This window comes from Tursiops truncatus, chromosome 18 (genome assembly GCF_011762595.2).
Source record: "Tursiops truncatus isolate mTurTru1 chromosome 18, mTurTru1.mat.Y, whole genome shotgun sequence".
Lineage (NCBI taxonomy): Eukaryota > Metazoa > Chordata > Mammalia > Artiodactyla > Delphinidae > Tursiops > Tursiops truncatus.
Genome location: NC_047051.1, coordinates 36,718,241 through 36,740,468, shown reverse-complemented (window position 1 = coordinate 36,740,468; position 22,228 = coordinate 36,718,241).

Below are 22,228 nucleotides of genomic sequence, written 5' to 3'. Positions count from 1 at the left end.
CTACATATAAGTGATAGCATACATTATTTGTCTTTCTCTGTCTAGCTTATTTCACTCAGCACAATTCCCTCCGAGTTCATCTTTGTTGTCACAAATGGTAGGATATCCTTCTTTTTAAGTGTAATAATAGTCCACTGTGTATATATACCACATTTTCTTTATACAGTCATTTTTAACAGACATTTCAATTGTTTCCATACCTTGGCTATTATGAATAGTACTGCAATGAACATGGGAGTACAGCTATCTCTTTAAGATAGTGGTTTAAATTCCTTTTGATATATATTCAGAAATGGGATTGCTAGATCACATGGTAATTCTACTTTTAATTTTTTGAGGAAACTTCATACTGTTTTCCATAGTTGCTATACAAGTTTACATTCCCATCAACAGTGAACAAGGATTGTCTTTTCTCTATAACCTCATCAAAATTTGTTATCTCTTGTCTTTTTGACAAGACATACTAACAGGTGTGAGGTGATATTTCATTTTGACTTTGATTTCAATTTTCCTGATGATTAATGATGTTGAGCACCTTTCCATATATATGTTGACCATCCTTATGTCTTCTTTGGAAAAATGTCTTCTCAGATCCTTTGCCCAATTTTTTGCTATTGAGTTGTTTGATTTACTTATATATTTTAGATATTAACCCCTTTTGGGATATGTGATTTACAAATATTTTCTCCCATTTCATAAGTTGCCTTACCATTTTGTTGTTTTCCTTTGCTATGCAGAAGCATTTTATTTTAATGTAGTCCAATTTGTTTATTTTTGCTTTTGTTGTCTTTGCTTTTGGTTTCAAATCCATAATCATTGCCAAGACCAATGTCAAGGAGCATGCTCTTTGTTTTCTTCTAGGAATATTATGGTTTCAAGTCTTATTTTTAAATCTTCAATCATTTTGAATTGATATTTGTATATGATGTATGATAGGGATTCAGTTTCATTCTTTTACATGTGGATATCCAGTTTTTGCAGCACCATTTATTGAAGAAACTATTCTTTTCCCATAATAAATTCTAGGCTTTTTGTCAAAAATTAATTGATCAAATATGCATGGGCTTATTTCTTTGTTCTCTATTCTGTCCCATTGGTCTGTGTGTCCTGTTTCAATTATTGTAACTTTGTAATATAGTTTAAAATCATGAAGTGTGATACCTCCAGCTTTGTAATTTCTCCAGATCATTTTGACTATTCTGGGTCTTTGGTGATTCTATACAAAATTTAGGATTGTTTTTTCCTATTTCTGTAAAAAATGCTATCAGAATTTTGATAGGGATTGGAATTGAATCTGTAGATTGCTTTGGGTAGTATGGAAATTTTAATAATATTAATTCTTTCAGTCTATGAATATGGAATATCTCTCCATTTATTTGTTTTTTCTTCAGTTTCTTTCAACAGTGTTTTATAGGTTTCAGTGTGCAGATATTTCACTTCTTTGGTTAAAATTATTCCTAAGCATTTTATTCTTTTTGATGATATTATAAATGGGATTGTTTTCTGACAGTTCATTTTCAGTGTAAAGAAACCCAACTATCTTTTGTATATTGATTTTGTGTCCTGCAAATTTACTAAATGTATTAGTTCTAACAAGTTTTTGTGGAATCTTTAAGATTTTCTATATATGTTATCAGTTCATCTGGAAATAGAGAGAATTTTACTTCTTCCTCTCCAATCGGATGCCTTTCATGTCTTTCTCTTGCTTAATTGCTCTGGCTAGGACTTCCAGTGCTATGTTAAGTAAAAGTGTCAGAAGTGAGCCTCCTTGCCTTTTCTTTGACCTTAAATGAAAATCTTTCAACTTCTCATCTTTGAATATAATGTTAGTTGTGGCTTCTTATATGGTCTTTATTACGTTAAGGTACAATTCTTCTATACCCAGCTTGTTGAGAGTTTTTATCATAAAAGGATATTAAATTTTATCAAATGCTTTTTCTGCATCTGTTGAGATGGTCATGATTTTTAGCCTTCATTTTTTTAATATGGTGTATGACGTTAATTGGTTTGTGTATGTTAAAGCACCCTTGTAACTATGGAATAAATCCTACTTAATCATAGTGTATTATCCTTTTAATGTACCGCTGAGTTTGGTTTGCCAATATTTTTGCATCTGAGTTCATCAGAGATATTGGTCTGTAATTTCCTTTCTTTCTTTCTTCTTTTTTTTTTTTTTTTTTTTAGTGTTTTTATGTGTCTTTGGCTTCAGTGTAATGCTGGCCTCCTAAAATGAGTTGGTAGTGTGGCTTCCTATTCTATTTCTGAGAATACTTCAAAAAGCAGTGGCATGGGGCTTCCCTGGTGGCACAGTGGTTGAGAGTCTGCCTGCCAATGCAGGGGACACGGGTTTGTGCCCCAGTCCGGGAAGATCCCACATGCTATGGAGCGTCTAGGCCCATGAGCCATGGCTGCTGGGTCTGCGCGTCCAGAGCCTGTGCTCCACAATGGGAGAGGCCACAAAAGTGAGAGACTTGTACCACAAAAAAACAAAACAAAAAAAAAAAAAACAGTGGCATTATTTTTTCTTTAAGTGTTTGGGAGACTTTACTAGTGAAAACTGTCTGTCCTTAGATTTTCCTTTGTTGGGAGGCTTTTTGATTACTGGTTTAATATCCTATTACTGTTTTAATTTCCTTAACAGTAATGGGTCTGCTCATATTTTCTACTTCTTCATGATTTGATCTTGGTAGTTTGTACGTTTCTAAGAATTTAACTTATTTTTCTAGTTTATCTAATTTGTTGGCATATAATTTGTTCATATAGCATCTTATGATTTTCAGTATTTCTGTGTTATGAGTTAAAATGCCTCTTCCTTCATTCCTGATTTATTTATTTGATATTTCCCTCTTTTTTTTCTTTGTCTAGCTTAAGGTTTTCAAGTTTGTTTATCTCTTCAAAAAGACAGCTTAGTTTCACTGATTTTTTTCTACAGTTTTTTTTTTTTTGAATTACGTGGGCCTCTCAGTGTTTTGGTCTCTCCCATTGTGGAGCACAGGCTCCAGATGCACAGGTTCAGTGGCCATATAGCTAGTTCTATAGGCCAAATTGTTGTATCTCTCCAAAATTCATATGCTGAAATCCTAATCCCCAATGTAATAGTATTTGGATTTGAGGACTTTGGGAAGTGATTAGGTCATGAGGGTGGGGAGCTCATGAATAGGATTAGTGCCCTTTTACAAGAGACCCTGAAGAGCTACCCCTTCTACCATGTGAAGACACAGTGAGAAGAAAAGTTGTTTATAAACTAGGAAACAGGCTCTCCCTCACCACACACCGAATGTGATGGTGCCTTTATCTTGGACTTCCCAGATTTCAGAGCTGTGTTTACTGTTAAGCCACTCAGGTTATGGATTTTTTTTAACAGCAGCTACAATGTACTCAAGACAGATGATAGAAAATGAAATATTTGAGGAATGAGGTGATATAGCCATATAGTACAAGAGTTTGATGGAAGAGACAGTAACAGAGGTGAAAGGTGAGATACAAGCATTATGAATATTTATGCCATAAATGGTGGTGAATTACAGTATCTAGTTCTAAAGCTAAGAATACTGGAAAATCATTTCTGAAGAAAGAAAAACAATTAATTCAATTTACTTTATGTTCTGATCAGAGAAGTCATATAGCACTCCAATGCCCAAATCCAAGATATATAATTGTTTAGCTCATGAGAAATGGAGATAGATTTGAAATGTAGAATTGTAGTTATTAGCATATAGAACATGGAGTCAGGGAGTGGATCACCTGACAGGAATAGTAGGTGCAGAGAGAAGAGAAATGAGATAAGGGCAAAAATCCTGGCAAAGTCAACTTTTAACATTTCAGTGCAGCTTGTGGCCTTCAGAAAGACTGAGAAGAAATAACCAGGGAAGTAGGAGAATAGTGTCAAGTGAACCAAGAGAAGAGAGAACTCTAGGTGGGGAAGCAATACTAAACAATGAAAAATACAGCTGAATTGCAATAAGAAAAAAATGTGCATGCTTATAAGATTTAGTAACAAAAGTGTCATTAGTGACCTTGATATCTAAAGTTCAATAGATGGATGGGATTGAAGTAATACTTCAATGAGTAAAGAAAAGGTGGGTGTTGAATACAGATGCTTACATAAATGCATATAAAAGCATTTTAGAGAAAATGTGCTTGAATATGCTGAAGCAGGTGGAGATAATAAAAAGGGAGCAAGAGATCTAGTCTAAACAACAAAGAAATTGATCCATTTTAGAAAAGGAGTTGACACCATTCAGTGGGTGCATGGAAAATAAATCAGAGAGGAAAGGAAATCTGAGAGGTCCACCAAATATTTTCTAATTTGTCTGTGAGAAAGTCACTAAATCTTATTTTATGACTGAATAGATTAAAGATTAAAGAAGACACATCTTAACCAATTTCCATCTATAGAAATAATTTATATTATCTTAATAATATAAATTCATTTTGCATTAATACTTTTATTAATATAAATTCTATATACCTTATAATTATTAAAAGAATATGATATATGTTATATAGGAATTATCTAATTAAAAGAACATTTGAGTAAACAATTCACTTCATCTCCTGACATGACTACATGAGAGTTTGCTTTTCCTGATATGAGAAAATCAAGCTTTTACTATTTTCTTCTTTTATTTTGTTCCCAACAAATCAAAGTATTAAACTACAGCAGTTAGCTTATTGAAGCTCAGGTCAGAGGAAAGTGGATTGCTCTGGATTGCTGATGTTTCAAAAGTTTTTTTTCAGTCTTTGAGAGATAAGGAAATGATCTCAAATAAAACTTTTCACAACCCTATTGTGCTTTATCTTCTAAGTAGAGCCCCTTGTCAGCCTTTGATCCTACTCCACTAAAGTTTCCAGTAATTCAGTTGTCCCAGAGTGATATGTTCTACAGCATTTCTGTAATTGCAAACCAGCTGGTAGAACTTCAAGAGACCAACAAAAATATCTTAAAAGACTATTTTAAAAACTATTAGTTGCTAAATTACACTCATTTCCTTCACCATTTGAAGTATTCTGCACATTAAATATGCCTGGGATTACCTAATTAAAATACAGAAGAAAAAATTTCCTTGCAAGTTACCTTTAAGCAAAAGCATATTTTTATAATAACCCTGCAGCTGCATTTTTCTCTCTAGTGCTTTTTCCTAACAAGATGTATGCCATATTCAGTAATCCTTTCACCTGTAGGTCTATTGGGTACTGCTAATAATAACTAGAACTTTTCTATTTGTAGAGAAAGTAGCCCAGTGGAAATGGGGTCAGGAAAATCTCTTTTTCAATGGATGCACAACTTCCTGTAGAAAAGGAAGGAATGTATGTAAGACTGTCTTCCCAATATATAGAAACATAATTTCTAACAATTTAAATTCTATTCAATAATTTTTATACAAATAAATATATTTCATATTTTATAATTTTATGATATTATGTATAATCATGTTTCAAACAATTATTTAGATATAAAGGTTTGTTTAAAATATGTGGGGTAATTTCTTTATCAACATCATGTAAAGGATCTTTAATTTTATGCTTTTACTTAAATCAAACTTTTCTTTCCTCACTGAAGTTTTGTTAATGCTACATTAATAGCAGTTAGAATATAGTATGATTTTAACCTGAGGGAGGGTGGGATATAATTTGATATAATTTGATACTCTGATGATATTTCTCTGTAAAATTTCTTGATGGTATGTTTTTATTTGAACTTTAAAAAAAATGTTTTAAACATTTCATAATGCAAATGTACGACATTGGTGCGAATTTCAGGGTCTGATGAACAATTAGGTCTGAACTAAAAGGACTGATCAAATCAAGCTCAACCTCAGAAACTTTCATCTATTTGAAGCATTATTCTTCCCATCTCTATCTATTTACATATGTACTATGTAAACATACATTTTAGAGAAATATAATTTTAGCTAAGTCATATTCTTAAAAATTCAGGTAACTCTTGCTCAATTAAGTAGACAATTTAGCAATTTTATGAGAAATTTGAGCAATGCAAATAAAATTTCATTGTCCTTAAATATACTTTTTCTTAAAGGGAGATTTCTTTCACATGCATTTGCCAGATGATTTCTCAATTTCTTCCTTGGACATTCTTTAAGAGTACTGAAATGTTAGCTTTGGAGATAAGCAATTTGTGTCATAAAAAGGACTGGAAAAACCAATAATTTACTTCAATAAGAATAAAAATTAATTTTTAGCACACATTTTATTATGATACTTAGATTAACATCCATCATAACTCTGTTGGCCAAATGTGAGTAAATAGGGGTCAAGAATATAAATATAGAAGTTAAATATCTCTAGATTCCAATTCAACATCAAAGAGAAAACATAGCTTACCACAGAACCTCTCACACGATAAGAAAAATTGTATGGTGATTATTTTCCAAATTAATGTTGAATAAAAAGGTGAAGAGGTTATGATCTTTGTTATCATTGAGCTCAGGAAATTAAACCTACATATGTGAGACAAAGTTATTAGTTGAGATTTTTTTGATTATGTTTTATAGGCAACCAAAGATTTCTAATGTCATTAGACAGCTAAAAGTGCAAATGTGTCTCTGTACCCTGTTTAGCATCTTGTACAAATAAATGAGGGAAAATTTGGAGCATCCATCAAGTTCCTCTCTCGCTTTTTTTTTTATTTTGTTTTTCTTTTTCTTTCTTTCTTGACTCTTTCTTTTTTCCTTTTAATTTTGAGACTACCATGAAAATGAAAGGGTTATGGCTTTTTACAACACCCCCTTGAGAAAATGGTCATGGAGTAAAAGGGACTAACAAGTGGTCCTTGAAGAAAGAAAAACAAAAACAGATGGTTTCAGAAAAAAGTAATACAGACAACCCTCTGTATATGCAGGTTCTGCGTTGTGGATTCATCCAACCAAGTATCAAAAATATTTTTTAAAATTCCAGAAATTTCCAAAAGGCAAAACTTGAATTTACACCTATTTATACAGCATTTACATTGTATTAAATATTATAAGTAATATAAGGATGATTTAAAGTATATGGGAGGATATGTGTAAATTATATGCAAATACTAAGACTTTTTATATGAGGGAATTAAGCGTCCACAGATTTTGGTGTCCAAGGGGGAATCCTGAAACCATTCCACCATGTATACTGAGAAATGACTGTAATGTTCCATTTGGGATAGGTGGTCTTACTTCTCTCGCATATTTCAAAGAGATCTTGAGCACATTCTTTGGAAGATACATGATTAAATATCTTACTTTTGAATTTTTAACAAAGAACCTGCTATGAACTTTGCAGTAGATGGGGAATTTTGTGTGTGTGTGTGTTTGTGAAACAATGAATTTTACCATTAAAGAAGAATTCAAGGATAAAGAGCTAATTTGGAATGTAAATATAAGCACATGGACAGAATGTTAAATGATCAGTTTATTACAAAATCTACTGGGTAGTTATAATGATGCCAACAAGAATAACTGCTTGGATAGCTACTACAAGGAGATCCACCATTCATTGTATCAATGATCTTTTGCTGGTCTATTAGATTTCCTCACATAAATTTAATTTCAGAGCAGGTGGGTTTGAGTGAGTATCTATTCAGTTTCAGGCTAGATACATTAACCTTCCTTTAAGTGTTCAAAATATGTGTGTACTTTTTAGCATTTGTATTTACATAGAACTTTCTTCATATCTCAAATACTATAGTCAACACCTAGATTTCATTTGTTTTTTTCTTCTCCTTTCCCTGTCCTTTCTCTTCCTCTTCCACCTCCTCCTCCTCTTCCTATGTCACTTCCTCTCCCTCTCTCTCAGGAGTGAGTCTGGTAAGGATAAGGGACTGAGCAGAAAGAGAATTTGTGCACAATGCTGGGTATGCTGAAAATAAGACCAGTGACAGAATATGTTAAGAGCTAAAACTTTAGTCAACTTTCATGCATTTTGCCTCTATATTAGGAGGAATGAGAAGCCCTGATGGCTTTAAGCTGGGAGAGTAAAGTACTCTGGCCTGTATTTCGAGAGATCTTTCATACAGTAAAGAAAATGAGCACCAGACAGAGAGGCAGAGCAGACTAGTGTAGACTAGTTAGGAGACTATTTTTGTGGTCCAGGAGACTGATGATAGCTTTTTCAGAGCTATAAATATAAGTTGTATAATTGAAGAAAAGTAAAAGATGAAAAATATTCATCATAAAAACCATTGCTATTTGCTGATAAGCTGAAAAAGGGCCAGACATAAGGAGTTTTATTTAAGAATGTTGCCATTTGGCTCCTTCAGACTCGAGCTTACTAGAAAAGGGAATTTAATACTATCCTTTCAACATTCATGAGAAGGACTTCAGTGTTCAAAATTCAGGCATCTCTATGTTGTTAAAATTATGTTTTATATTTTTATATAGCCTTAACTTCTCATTACAAAGCCTCATGGGATCTATTACAAAATAGCATTTCTAAAACATGATTTGGCAGGTTAAGTTAACATCAACATTTAGTGATTAGATATGGATTCAAATTAGTAAGTGCTTCAAGGATGATCCCTCGACATGTGACCTCACGAGTAGAGTGGAAGATGAAGTTTAAGGAGATTTTATGTTTATTTTAGAGTACTTTAAGATGCTTTTGAAGCACGTGATATGACCTTATTATGGGAAAACATGAACTCTCTTTCATCAAGCTTTCATATGAAACAAACAAAAGTATATCACTTCAGGATGCTGTTCATTCCTTCATTCATTTCTCTCTAAGAGAAGAGGTATGATTTAACTGATTTATGTGTTTGTGAAAAAGAAAAAGTATAGATTACAAACATCACATATCCTCTTTTGCATATATCTGCCTGCAGAAGTGTTGAATTCTGGTCTACTTTCTCAGCCTGCTGACAAGGACCAGCCTCTCTGTGGTGCAGCACATGGTTTTCCTTACATAGTCCTGTTTGAGTATTTAAATGTGTCTTGTACACTGATCAAGAATGAGTAACACTACTACTTGCCCATGTCCTCCATACTAGATTTTCCTTTTTGTATTTTGAAATATTTCAAACATATAGAAAACTTTAAAGAAGTGTATGAAGAATATTCATATATCCACTATCTAGATGCAACAAATACAAGGGTGGTTTATTATTAGCTTATGACTCAACAATGTTGCTTAGAGGTAACTACCCAAAATAAATGAGTGTATGTGACCAAAAAAAAGATATGCATAAGAATGTACATACAAATTCTATCTGTAATTTCCCCAAACCACTACAATGCAATTATCCATCAACAAGACAATTAATAAACATATTTAATTTTATTTGCTCAGTGAAATACCACACAGAAAAGCAAACTACTGATACATACAATAGCATGAAAAAAAATCTTGTAGACCTAACTTTGAGCAAAAGAAGTCAACTTCACAAGAATACATACACTATGATTTTATTTACATAAAATTTTAGAAGAGGCAAAACTAATCAAGGTGATAGAACAGTGTTTACGTTGAGAAAGGCAGATGATGGGATGGGACACAAGTTAACCTTCTTTCATTTGTGTAGAAATGCTATAGATTTCCCTTTTTACACTGTGGTAACTTTCTTTGATTTTTTATCACTCAGTTCATTTTATGGACTTTATGCACATAACCACATCAATAAGCAAGTTAAGAGAAAGAGGAAGAAAGGAAATATAAGAAAATGTCTGATACATTGCAAAATAACACATAAAATTTGACATTTCTTATGTAATCTTCATTTGGTTCGGGACCTAATTATTATGGGATATGTGGTATCTTGGCTTTTGTTCTTTGCTTCAGCTTCTGGTAAGTAGTCCACCCTCTTACCCTTTTCCCACAAATAAAGACCAATTTGATTTTAGGCAGGAGAGAACTTTGTGCTACAGCCAGAATCAGTTCTAAATGAAAATTGGTAAACAGATCACTGACAGTTTACTTTGTTTTCAGCAGAATCTGCAGGCCAAGATAGATTTTGCAGTGAAAAGTAAGTTAAGTTCCACGTGTACCACAGATCCCTAATGCATAACGTTTGATTTCAATTATTGTTGCCAGACTTGGATAGACAGCAGAAAACTTCATACAACAATTTCAGTAATTGCATTCAAGGCTGAGGAGGAACAGGAAGAATTAACTTCTCTAGAGGCATTTCCATATATCGGGTTTCATTTGGCTCTGGATAGGTTCATTTTATAAACTGAAAAATGTATGAAGGTAATAAAAATGCCTGGGCCAAGAGTACTCTGTCTCCAGGAATAAAGGATGCTCAGGACATCAAGAAGAACCTGTTATTTTTAGTCATATGTTTGGGAGGCATAACCTAGGAGCTAGGTCCAAATGGTAAACAAACAAAGTGACAATAACAGCAATAACAAAGAGACAACTAGGAAATATTAAATGCTTTTTTTTCATTTATCATGCTTCCATGTAAGGTAATCACAATAAAATAGCACTCCTGGAAGTATAAACTTTCTAATTTACTCTTTCACAGGACAGAAAGAGAGATTTGTCTAAATTTTGAGTAGCTTATGATCCAGATTTTAAAGATACTTGTTAAAGAGGAGGATCCATTTGCAAAACTCAAGATCATTTGCCTATATATCTAATCTTGTTCCTACAACCTGGCATAGTCAGAAATAAAGATGACATTTAAATTTCCATTTACCTGGATTTTTATCTATTTATTAATTTATTCACAACTCAATGGCTACAAAAGGAATATTCCTTTCCTTATCCTTTGAAAACCATGACAGAGAATATAACTAGAAAAGTGGATATGGGAATCTGGACTCAAATGGAGAAGCTCAGAGTAACAATGTACATTTTTTTCAATAATCACAAAATTATAGTCAATAAACAGAATGGTGTAAGGTTCAGAGTGAGAAGGGAAAAGCCTTGGGTGACTCCAACTTTTAAATACCATTAAAATTAATCAGTTCAATAAATAGAAAATAGAAGCAGTACTTAAACAGCAGGTGGAAAATGAGAATAGAGTCTGCTCTCCATATCTGCGGGTACTGCAACCAACAATTCGTGGAAGCAGAACCACAGATACAGAGTATTGAGAGTACTATGTCATTTTATGTAAGGGACTTGAGCACCTGCAGATTTTGATGCCAAGGGAAGACATACTATTTTGTCCCTGAATTGAGAGAATGTGACAGTGTCAAGGAGGGAAAGATTACCATTGTGTTCATTCTGCTGAGAGGTCAAGTAAGATGGCTCTCTTATGCATCAGAATTTGAACTTTATTGTTACATTAGTGAGTGCTCATTTGGGGGAAAGTTGTTGCTAGTCATTGGGTAGATTTATTTGACAAGTTAATGGAGATGAGGAGATGGAGATAGCCAGTATAGAAAACTCTCTTAATAAGTTTGACTGTATTTTTATATTCCACATATAAGTACAATCATACTGTATTTGTCTTTCTCCATCTGACTTTAATTTAACATAATATGCTAAAGGTCCATCAATGTTGTTGCAAATGGCAAGATTTCATCTTTTTTTCTGGATGAGTAATATTCCATTGTATATACATACACCACATCTTCTTTATCTATCTGTTAGTGGGCACTTGGATTGTTTCCATATCTTAGCTATTGTAAATGCTACAATGAACACACACCAATAAAGAGCAAACAAACAAAAAAAATAAATAAATGAACAAACTACACCAAACAAAACCAAACACAAAGATATTGAGAACAAAGTAGTGGTCACCAGAGGGGAAAGGCGTGGGGAAAATGGTGAAGGGGATCAACTACTTGGTGACAGATGGAAACTAAATTTTGGGTGGTAAGCATGCTGTTTTATATACAGAAGTAGAACTATAATGTTGTACAGATGAAACATACACAAGGTTGTAAACCAATGTTACCTCAATAAAAAATAAATTTAAAAACTTTTTAGGGACTTCCCTGGCAGTCCAGTCATTAAAACTCTGAGCTTCCACTGCAGGTGGCATGGATTCGATCCCTGGACATGGAGCTAAGATCCCACATGCCATGTGGCGCATGGCCAAAATGTTTTAAATTAAAAAATAGTTGATTGTAAATGGAGGAAGGAATGAAATTAATTTAAATGAAATTTAGGTGAATTGGGATATGGTAACAGAGATGGCAATTTTTTTCTTTAATGGAGAAACATGAACGTGTTTACTAACCAATGAAAAGGATCCAATAGGAAGGAAACAGTTGAATATACAGGTAATAAAAAGGATACTTTAATCATTAGGCACAACTTTGCCTTTAAGCAAGGTCATAAATATCATGGAAAAAGTAAAGTATTATTTAATAGACATCTTCAAATTTGTAGTCTTCTTAAAATACAAGATTTCTTTTTCACTAAAATATTAAATATTTAAAAATATTCTAGAATTACTTGGGTAAATATATGGATTTTCTTCTTGGGTCTGATAAAATTCTGTAGTGTTGATATTTATAGCATGGACTTTAGACTCAAGCAGGCTGGATTTGATTCCTTATAGTACTTAGTAGCTTCATGACCTTGAGGTCTTTACTAGTCTGTGTCTGATCCCATCTAGTCCGAACACTTCACTACAAAGATATTTATTTTCTGTTTACTCACACTCTTTGTCCAACTTTATGGGTAGTTTTTTCTGTTTTCTTTTTATCTCCTTGATTAAAAAATTCTATATAAGAATTTCCCTATCATATTCTACCAGATAGTGTTGCCTTGTAATTATTTTGTTTGATAAATATAGTAACAAAACATTTTTATAGATATGTGTGCATTACTCACTATAATTTCTTCCCATAATGTTATTCTTATAAAAACTTCCTCATCCCAGTGAATCTCTTATATATTCTTGAAACAATTAAACACTGAAATTTATTCTGACATTGATCTCATGATAAATTTTGCCGGGTATTGCTGATCTGAGAACTCAGATGATTATTTAGCTTAGAAAAATATTAACTTACTATGTTCTTGATCCATGTATTTCTGTACCTTTTAAAAATTAAAAGAATAATCATAAAATGTACATAAGGAATAAAGAATGAGAACACAGAGATTGCACAGTACTCAAAATCCACCTCAAGCAAAAGAACATTTCCATTGTTTTTGAGGTCTCTATGTGTCCCTTTAAATACTATTAAAATTTTCTACCTTCAAACGTATTTTCTATCCAGAATTTTGTTTGTAAAATTCCCTTGTTGCTTTTAACCTGAGTTGGAATCCTTAAATATGTGTACTTTTACATAGTTTTGAATTTTGAGATTGGAATGTACTACACATATTTTTCTTTTCTTTTCTTGCTTTACACGGGCCTCTCACTGTTGTGGCCTCTCCCATTGTGGAGCACAGGCTCTGGACACGCAGGTTCAGTGGCCATGGCTCACAGGACTAGCCACTCTGCAGCATGTGGGATCTTCCTGGACCGGGGCACAAACCCATGTCCCCTGCATCGGCAGGCGGACTCTCAACCACTGCGCCACCAGGGAAGCCCTACACATATTTTTCAATACCTTTTTTTTTTTTACATATCATATTACTAAAATTCAAATATGTAACTGCAGGTAACTATAATTTATTTTTACTGTTATAATGTACATTATGATTATATTGCATTATAACTGTACTAAAATTTATTGATCCATTGATTATCAGGGAACACTGGTAGAAATTTGAGTTGTACCTTTTTGTTTGTTTCTCTTGCAAACAATGCATGCTTTACATGTCTGCTTTTACATGTTTATGGGTGAACGTATGTAAGTTATTCTATAAGATGTACACCTAAAAGTAAATTGTTGTATTTGAATTTTCAACTTTATTATATAAATCAATCTTTCCTCAGAGTAGTGGCCATTTATATTTTCATCTGAAGGGCTTGAAAATAGAAGTATAAAGACAATTCTTTCAAGAGATATTTTCATTAAAAAATGGAGCAAATATGCATGGTAGCAGCTGGTCAAAAAATAAAATTATGAAAACTTTTTTTTTAACTTTGTATATGATAGAAGAAATAATGCCAAGTACATAAGCTAATTCAACCCCTCCACTGCCCCCCCCCTAGAGTTTTTAACATGATGATAAAGGAGTAAATGTAAGTACATTTCTGTCTTATTGATCTTTTATAGATGAAAGGGTTATAGTTTAGTGAATACCTGGTGGGACTAGCTCTAGTTAGGAGTATGGACATTTCATCCAGAGTAACAGGATGGAAAATAGAGTGTGTGGGTACAGAGTCTGCTTAGGTGGGTAGAAATCACAGAAGAGGTCTGTAAAATTCAAACGACTCCTTCCTCTTGGCCCCAGTTAGGTAGTAAGCAAGATCACTAGCTGAAATTTTATAGGCCTGTTTCTTTAAGTTAAAATAAAAGAGTATGAATGATTAACCTCCTTAACTTTTACTTCTGCTATGCTTAACTTTATCACCAAATCTCAGCTCCCTCTTTAGTTTCTCAGAGATAACTACGAATGTGAGTCTGGTTTCTTATCAGCCAACATGAAAAAAAATTACCAACATGTAGGAATATAAGTATGTGTCTCTATATACAATATTTTTATATAACACTTTAAAATATTTATAATTGAGATTCTGTGAGTAACATTCTTCCATTTATTAATGTTATACAGATGTTTGTGTGTGGTGTGTGTGTGTGTGTGTGTGTGTGTGTGTGTGTGTGTGTGTGAAGATACCACTGAGTCCAAGCTCATACTACTTACTGCATGACAGGCCAATAAAACTAGAGATAAGTTATTGGGGCAAGGAACTGTGACTTTATTTATTCAGAAAGCCAGCAGACTGAGAAGATGGAGGACTAGTGTCCCAAAGAACAGTCCTACTTGAGTTAGAATTCAGGCTTTTTTTATATTAAAAGGAGAGGGGGTGTGGCTTGTTGTTACAAACTTCTTGGTAACAGAATCCTTTGTTCTTGCAACTGTCCACATAAGTCTGGTTACAGTGTTCCTTATAAAACTCCAACAAGACAATTGTTATTTTCTGTTCTGCAACTTTTTATTATACCTTTAAAGATCAAGCCTTGAGAATGTTATCATGTGTATTTTAGGCTACCGGCAATATTCTTTAACAAAGGTGCCCCAGCATGACTAAACACAGCAACAGAGCACAAGGGTTAGAGCTAAAGGAATAGAGCCAATATGGAGTCAGGCTTGTTCTTCTCTATTACAACCAAAGCACAATGTTTGAGAGCAATTAAGATCCAAACTGCTTGGGTTTGGATTTCAGCTCCAACTTTTAATAGTTCTGTGACCCTAGCCATGTTTCATAAACTCTTCCTACTGAAGTTTTCTCATCTTTAAGTGAGGATAGAAGTGTACCTATCTCATAAGATTATCAGTATTAAATAAGTTAATATTTGTAAAATACTTAGAACAATGTGTAACAAATATTAGATACTATTTAAGTAATTATTAAATAAATATACAAATGTATGAATATTGCTGCATGTAATTTCTGGTTATTAATTTAACTGCAATATAGTATTCCATCATAGGTATGTATTTAACCTTTCCCTTTTGATGGCTGTTCAAGTAATTTCTTATTACATTTCTCTACAATCAAGAGTATATAAAAATTCCTCCTGTTTGTCCCTTTGTATACCTGCGCTAGTTTTTATTTAGACTCAATATCAGAAACTGGAACTGCCTAAGTAACTATATTGGATGAATATTTCCAGTTTTAATAAAGATTTGATCTCAGTGTAATTGTTTTAATATGTGTACGTTCTTGCAGTGGGGACCCTTTTCATGACATTCTCACTAATATAGGATATTGTCAAACAAACTTTTGCCATCCTATGCCAGCTTAATTCATATAAATATGTTCTTATCATAACATACATTCTCTTGATTACCACTTAGATAGATTACTTCATGTAATGAATATCTATGTAGTCTATATCATTTGCCAGATATTATTCTAGACACCGTGTATACAGCAGTGACAGAACTTTCACTGAACCTTTAGGGATCATTTTTTACCTCTGTGGATGGTGGAAAGGAGTTGAAATTGGTGATTATTTTATGAGTGTGTGGATAGTTGTTTTATATATTTATTATCCTTTATCATTTCCTCTTATATGAATTGTCTAATCAAATATTTTGCCATTTCCACTATTGATTTTTTATGGATATGTAGGATTTTATTACTATTATTTTTAAATCTGTAAACTATGTGCCAATAATTTTTGCTCATTTTAGTTAAAATATAATTCTCAGTTTGTTGTTTTACTCATTCTCAATTGTATTTTAACTTTGTTTATCATGCATTTAAAACCTTTTTGTTTTGAGGTATTGTATTACAGATTCACATAAACTTGTAAAATACAGAAGACATCTCATGTAACCTCCAGCCAGTTTCTTCCAACAATAACAACTTGTATAACTATAGTTCAGGAAATTAATATTTTCCATCAATCTTATTTACATTTTGCACATTTTATCTCAAATCAGTTGTTTGTATGAGTGTGTATTTACTGCCACAAGTTCTTTTTTCACTTGTACACATTCATGAAACCACCAATATAGTGAAAATACAGACAGTATCATCACAGGGATCACTTATGCTGCCCCCCCTTTTTTTTTTTCTGGTACACAGACCTCTCACTGTTGTGGCCTCTCCCATTGTGGAGCACAGGCTTCGGATGCACAGGCTCAGCGGCCATGGCTCACAGGACTAGCCACTCCACGGCATGTGGAATCTTCCCAAATTTGGGCGCAAACCCGTATCCCCTGCATTGGCAGGCGGGCTCTCAACCACTGTGCCACCAGGGAAGCCCATGCTGCCCTTTTAGGGGCAGACCCACCTGCCTTCCTCCCCTCATCCCTAATCCCTGCCAACAACTAATCTGTTCTGTATCTTTATAATTTTATAACATTATAATGTTACATAAATAAAACCATAAGGTACGTAAACTTTTGAGACAGACTTTTTAAAACCAGTATCCTCTTTCACTGATTTTCCCCTTGTTTTCCTGTTTACAATTCTACTGATTATTTAAAGATTTATCTTTCTTTTTTTCCCTTCTACTTGCTTTCCTTTGTGTTTGTTCTTCTTTTATTCTCTGTTGAAGTTGGAAGTTAAGTTATTAATTTGAGAACATTCCTCTTATCAAACATAAAATCTTAATGCTATAAATATCCTTCTCAGTGTTGCTTTAAGTTCTGTCACATATATTTTTGACATGCTACATTTTCATTCAATTCTATGAATGCTTTGTTTCCTTTCAAATTTCATCTCTGATTTATGGATTATTTAGCAGTGTGGTTTTAAATTGCCAAATACTTAGAGATGTTACTGATGTGTTTCTGTTATTGATTTCTAATTTGATTCTATTAGGAACAAAATATATATATACTCCATATAATATTGTTTCTTTTAAATTTGCTGAGGTTTATATTATTTCTCAGGATATGAAGTAGTTTGACAAAGGTTTTATTTTTTTTTAAATATGTCCTCCTGCTGGATACAGTGTTCTATATATGTCAATTAAATCCTGTAGGTTGACTATGTTTTTCAGATATCTATATTCTTGCTGATTTTCTGTCTCATAGTGCTCTCAGTTGCAGAGAGTAGGGTATGGAAGTCTACAAATATAATTGTGCATCTGTCAATTTTTTAACAACTCTTTCAGTTTTTTGCTTTATATATTTTGAGGATCTGTTGTTTACTGCTTACCCATGTCAGATTATTATGTGTCCCTTGTGGATTGATAATGTAATGTCCCTTTTTGCTTGTAGTAATTTTCTTTGCCCTGAAGTCTACTTGATCTGATATTAATATAGTCATTTGTGTTTTCCCTTGCAATTAATGTTTTCATGGTATATCATTTTTATTCTTTTATGTTAAACCTACATATGTTGTTAAATTTGAAATGATTTTGTAAGCAACAAGACGATGTGGGTTTTTGTTTGTTTATTTTTTAACCCATTGTGTCCATCTCTGCCTTTTAATTGCTATTTGGTCCATTTATGTTTAGTATAACTGTTGATTTGTTTGGGTTTCTGCCTACCGTTTTATTAATTATTTTCATTTTGTTTCCTTCATTTCTCTTTTTATGTCTTCTTATGGCTTACTTGAAGATTTTTTAGAATTCCATCTTAATATATTTATAGTGTTTTTGAGTGTATTTTTGTACAGTTTTTTTTAGTGGTTCATCTATGTATTACAATACACATATGTGGTTTATTACAGTCTACTGGTATCAGTGTTTTATCATGTTGTGTGAAGTGTGGGAACTTGAATTCTATTTAAGTTCCTTAATTTTCCAAATTGTCCAATATTATTTTGTCTAATATATGATGTTATTAATTGCTACCTCAATTATCACCATTTATTTTAAAAAAATATTTCTTCCTGATGATTCAATATTTCTTCATAGCTGCCCTTCTACTTGAAGAATTTATTTAGCCATTCTTTAAGAACTTCTTTTAACCTTTCTGTTGTTGACAAATGGTAACCAATTGTTTTAGTTTACTTTTATCTCTGAATATTTTATATCCTTTTTATTGATGAAGGATAATTTTGCTACTGACATAGTTCATTCAACCTGCTATAACACATACCACAGACTGGATAGCTTTAAAACCCAGAAATTTATTTTTCACTGTTCTGGAGGCTGGAAGTTCAAGATCAGAGTGCCAGTGTAGTTGAGTTTTCAAAATTTGTTGAAGAGAATTTTTAAGTACTTGTTGAATTATTTTTATAATAACTGCTTTAAAATCCTTGTCTGATAAATCCAATATCTGATGTATCTCTGATTTGGTGTCATTCAATTATCTCTCCTCATTCAAATTGTGATCTTTCATTTCTTCTTCTTTTTTTATAATGGGTGACTTTCAATTGTATTCAGGACATTTTGGCTAACATTTTAGGAGATTCGGGGTATAATTTGTTGTATTTTAAAAGGCTGTCATCTAACTTAGTTTTATCACACAGATTATGGCCAGTGTTTTTGGGCTGTGGATCCAATAACAATTTGATTTTCAAAACGTTCCCTGTGCTGTTTTGGTATTCTTGATTGCACTATTTCATCTGGAGTGTCCATTTTTTCCCACTTGCGCTTTTTGATACAATAAAAGGAGTTGTTCCAAGTCCTGATGTTTAGTGGCTTTGGGTGGGAGGAATTTTGTGGTTTGTGAGGACAAAGAGCACATCCTAGACCTGGTGCCAATGGGAAGGTCTAATTTTCCTTAGAGAGGTGTTAATTAAAAACATCAAGAAATTACTGCTACCCACCTATTATAATGGCTAAAACCCTAAACACTGAAAATAACAAATGTTGATTATTATGTAGAGCAACAGGAACTCTCATTCATTGTAGGTGATAATTAAAATCGGTACAGCCACTTTGGAAATCAGTTTGGCAGTTTCTTACCAAGTTAAACATAGACACACCATATGATCCAGGATTCACACAACTAAGTATTTATCTAACTGATTTGAAAATTTATGACCACGTAAAAATCTGTGAATGAATATTTATTGTAGCTTACGGAGATTATTATTATTTATAATCAAAAAAAAAAAAATACAAGCACCCAAGATGCCTTTCAATAGGTGAAAGGAATTTAAATAAAGGTACAAACTATTGGGTATAATACAGGCTCAAGGATGTGTTGCACAATGTGGGGATTATAGCCAATATTTTGTGATAACTGCAAATGGAAAGTAACCTTTAAAAATTGTATAAAAAGATAAAAACAACTGTAGTACATACATTCAATGGAATAATATTGTTCAGTGATTAAAGTAAATGTATGGTTAATCCACTCAACAACGTCAATGAATCGAATGCATCTTGGTAAGTGAAAGAAACCAAATCTAACAGGCTATATACATACAGTAACACCATTCATTTGGCATTATTGAGAAAGCAAAAGGATAGGAATGAAAAACAGATCAGTTGCCAGTCTTGGGAAAGAGTAGTGTTTGAAGAGAACAGGGAAGAACTTGAGAGCAGTGCAACTAATCAGTACGTTATTGCAGTGGCAGAAAAATGATGCTATGCATTTGTCAAAACCCATACAAATTTACAACACAAATAGTGAAACTTAATATATGTAAATTTTAAAAAAACAGGAGGTAGGAGAACCTCAGGATAGAATGTAGAATGACGAAAATATTTAACCAAGTTAACAATGTACATCATATTCTCACTGGACAGCTTCTGTTAAAACTGCTGACTTAAGTACCTTTGGAAAAAGATGTTTTGACAGGAAACTGTAAAACTAAAGACGAAATAACTACACATAAACATTGTACATTTGTTGCTAAAGTTGTTTCTCACAAGGATATGAATTAACAATTCTGAAATTGCTATACATACATAATGGAATTTTAAAAATAAGTAAGTGAATGGAGGATAGTGAAAGTCAGTTCTCTTACTGTTGGAGGAGGAGGTTACAGACAAGTAAGTGGAGAGGAGATGTTCGTATGACTCGTGGTACTGGATTAGAGTGGGAGGCATAAATATGAACTCAATATTTAGCATATATAGATGCATCTAATTGCATTAACAGTTATAGATGTGTATACATATGTGTTAGTAGACATGCATGTATTCCCTACCCCTGCTCACTGAGAGGATCTAGAAATAAGCACACCCAACATCCAGGATGGAATTCTTCAATGAAAGGAACCAGAGCTTCTTGGAGGTAATGGTTGATTCTAGGGCTGAGCAGCAAATATGCAAGATAAGCCTGGAACGTCTTGCACCAGAAAGTAAGGGGATATTCAAATGCAAAAAAATAAGATAATGTTAAAGGATGCCAACTGTTAGAGCTCCCAATGGCCAGAACTGCAGCAATTTGAGCACCAAGATAAATAATATTATATTTCATTATAACCCAAATTATACAATGGATATAAGTCCATATTGATATAAATAAATGATTTATACAGGAGAGACAAAACTTTTATAAAGAAATCCCAGTAATTTATGTAGATACTTCCTCAATAGGTGTTTTCAAGCTAAAATTGTGTTTAAGAGATGCCTTGAATTGAAAAGAGATGATAGAGTCATTGCATTTCCCCATTAATAAGTCACTGGTTATAGAGTGGCCCCAGATGTTAGGTATGACCTTAGGGGAGGCAGCTCCTTGTGATAAACTATAATTCCCAGAAAGGGATGTAACTGCAAGCCACAAGCAGCAAACATTCCTGGAAGCATGGAAAATGCATTCCTTCATCCTTAAGATGGACTCTATCCTGGAGGCACGCCAAATTATCAACTAACTCTTGTTTTCCTCTTTACAACTGTGGGTCTCTTCCATGATTTAGAATAGTAGGTGGACTGGTGGGTTTTGTCAGAGATTTTGTATGTCCTTATTCCATGATTTCCTAGTTAATTATATATATATATATATATATATATATACACACACACACACATTCATATATATTCATGTGCCACAATATTAAGTATTACATAAACTTTTCTTAGTAAAATAATGATATTTTTACTGTAACTTCATTTTGTTAGGTTGTGGTTCCAAATAGTTCATTGGAGTAAGGCATATATCAATGGAAACTTAGTCACTTGCAAGGAAGTTCACTGATTTTAGACAATTTTATTTTAAAAACTGTGTTTGTGGTTTCTGGTTAATGAATCTATTAAATCTCTTCTTAGGTTTTAATTTTTCCTTCTACAAATTCCTTCATATTACCATCTTGCTTTTTGTGTCTATTTTAAGTCAGATCTTGTACTGTTGGTGCCAAAAAGAAAAGGAAATATTTGACAATTCACTCTACATACCTTTATAATTCAATATTGTGACAAGTATGTTTTCCGCTGTTTGACAAAATACATGTGTTACGAGTTCCCTCTATAGTTGGGAGGATTTTCCCTTTTGAGATAATTTATGAGAAAGCACAGTTCCAAGTGTCTGATGCCCTTCATGAAGTCAGTCATAACTCCTGATTCCATGTCTGTCAAAGGTTTACATAACTTAGTTCAAGAGACCAGGAAACATGTTATTAAATCTAATCTCCAAATTCTTGTTTTCCACTATAAATTGTGCAATAGAAATCATTTGTATGCAACTTCTGATAGGTTCCCCCTCCCCCATATTTGTAGTTCTTAAGCTATGAAATAATGTGTGACATATTTCACAATATTAAATATTTGCAAAAGAAAAAAACTAGGGCTTCCCTGGTGGCGCAGTGGTTGAGAGTCTGCCTGCCGATGCAGGGGACATGGGTTCGTGCCCCGGTCAGGGAAGATCCCACATGCCGTGGAGTGGGCTCGCTGAGCCTATGCTCTGCAATGGGAGA